The sequence below is a fragment of the Monomorium pharaonis genome, chromosome 8 (genome assembly GCF_013373865.1).
Source record: "Monomorium pharaonis isolate MP-MQ-018 chromosome 8, ASM1337386v2, whole genome shotgun sequence".
NCBI lineage: Eukaryota > Metazoa > Arthropoda > Insecta > Hymenoptera > Formicidae > Monomorium > Monomorium pharaonis.
In genome coordinates this window covers 11,469,384-11,471,385 of record NC_050474.1, presented here as the reverse complement: position 1 = coordinate 11,471,385, position 2,002 = coordinate 11,469,384, and the positions used below count along the sequence as shown (strand labels likewise).

The following is a 2,002-nucleotide window of genomic DNA, read 5'->3' as shown; positions in this document are numbered from 1 at the left end:
TATCATGAATATTTATTCAGTTTCTATCAAAGTAGATTAATTGTAATCTTGGTTTATTAAATTTAATTAAAAACATTATTCTATAAGTATTTATTACCCATCAACCGTAAACTAAATCGATAATAATCGCGCTACTTAAAAACAAAAATTATGAACGTTTTAATAGAAACGGGCATAATTTTCTAAAACGATTAAATTAATGGAAATTTTTGACGTGATAGACCCTTTCCCTATTATAAATATTCATGATATCCATAACAAATCGTTAAAAATTACGCTATTTATGCAGTATCAATCCGAGCAGCACATTGATTGGCCAATATTGGCTATAATAACAGTTGACGAATGTTGGATCAATAAATTATGCTACTAGAATTAATGCATCTATTGTCTTTTAAATCCGTGCCCTTCATTAAACCAGGAAAGCATGGAGGACGGTGAGGACGAGATGTAAGTACATTATTATTATATTATTTTATTTGAAAACAATTATTAAAATTATACTATTCCAGCATTATGGCAGTCGCCGAAAATTTAGAAGATATGGAAGTGGAAGAAAGCAAGGAAAAGAAAAAAATAGCTGCCCTGGAGTATCAAGTGAAAACTTTACTTAAGAGACTCGAGCTAATTAGTGCAGAAAAAAAAATGGCTAGGCCGAGCGATCCGGGACCGAACGAGCCGGGACCGAGCGAGCCGGGACCGAGCGAACCGGGATCAACCGGGCCGGGACCAAGCCGACCGAGCCAGCCGGGGCCGGAAAAATCCCATTCCCAGCAACAAGTTGAACCTGCGGCCAACATTCGTAAGTATATCTTTTTCATTAAACCTAGAAACGTTTTTTTTAAACCTCAATCTTAATTTTAGAAACGTATAATTCACGTTTGACGTTAAAAAAAGTACTATTTTAGAAAATTAAACCTAATCTAACTTAACCTATATCTAAAAATTAATAACAACTTTTTTTTATTTACAGCCCGGCGATGGCAGAAGAGCAAAAAAAAGAAAGACAGATGGCAATGGCGAGGCGGGCGAGACGAGCGAGGCGGGCGAGGCGGCCGAGACGAGCGAGGCGGGCGAGGCGGACGAGGGGGGCGAGGCGGGCGAGGCGGGCGAAGCGGACGAAGCGAAACAAAATATTGCAAATATTACATAAATTTTCAAAAATAAATGTATGACATATGTATAAGTTAAAAAATATATGATTTAATAATTTTCATATTGTAAAACAGATTACCACCGTTCCTTTATTAATTTATTTCGCGCCTCTTTCATACACTGCACTTTTCTAATCTATCATCTTCCTTCTTCTATAAAATCTTCCTCGCTGTCTTCATTTTGAACAAAAATTTCCCGCTTTTTTTATTCATACGATATCGTTTTTGCATTTCTTCTCTCTCTCTCTCTCTCTCTCTCTCTCTCTCTCTCTCTCTCTCTCTCTCTCCCCCTCCCTCCCTCCCTCCCTTTCTCTCTCTCTCTCTCTCTCTCTCTCTCTCTCTCTCTCTCTCTCTCTCTCTGTCGCAATCTCCAATTCTTTCAAGAACGACTAGCCAACGGTGCGGGAAGGTGCGCACTGAGAAGCGTACGTCTTTCCCCGTTAACCGCCCCTATGAAATTGCAAGACTTTAGCGTAGACGCGGGATTACCGGCGCGCTATATGCGTTCCGACATTTCTGACAGCACCGGAGCGGACACCAAAGACGGTGCCGCTACTTAACCCATTACTTCCCAAGCGGACATTTTATAGTCGATTGGTTTTCGGCTCAGAAAAGTGATGAGATCACATGAAAACTTAAAACAAAATATGCTCTTCTACGTAAAAAGAGTTGCTCTTTCAGATTCCGGGGTCAAAATTTCAAAATTTTCTATTGGAAATTAAATATGACGGCTCAAAGTTGATATAAATTTTTTCATCGGCTATTGACTTTTTATAGTAGAAAACTTTGAAAAATTTTGTCCATGACTGTTGTAAACGATTGAAGTGACGGAGTTTGCCTCTTTAAAA

At 38.8% G+C, this 2,002-nt stretch overlaps 1 protein-coding gene across 1 annotated transcript in view; it reads right to left on the bottom strand.

Annotated features, from left to right (window-relative positions):
- The window catches only part of LOC118646906 (accumulation-associated protein-like), a 983-nt gene extending 920 nt beyond the window's left edge, over positions 1-63 (bottom strand). The window contains exon 1 of the mRNA XM_036290853.1: positions 1-63. This exon is cut by the window's left edge and continues 199 nt beyond it. The gene's annotated coding sequence lies outside the window, so the exon portion shown is untranslated.
- Positions 64-2,002: the final 1,939 nt, after the last annotated feature.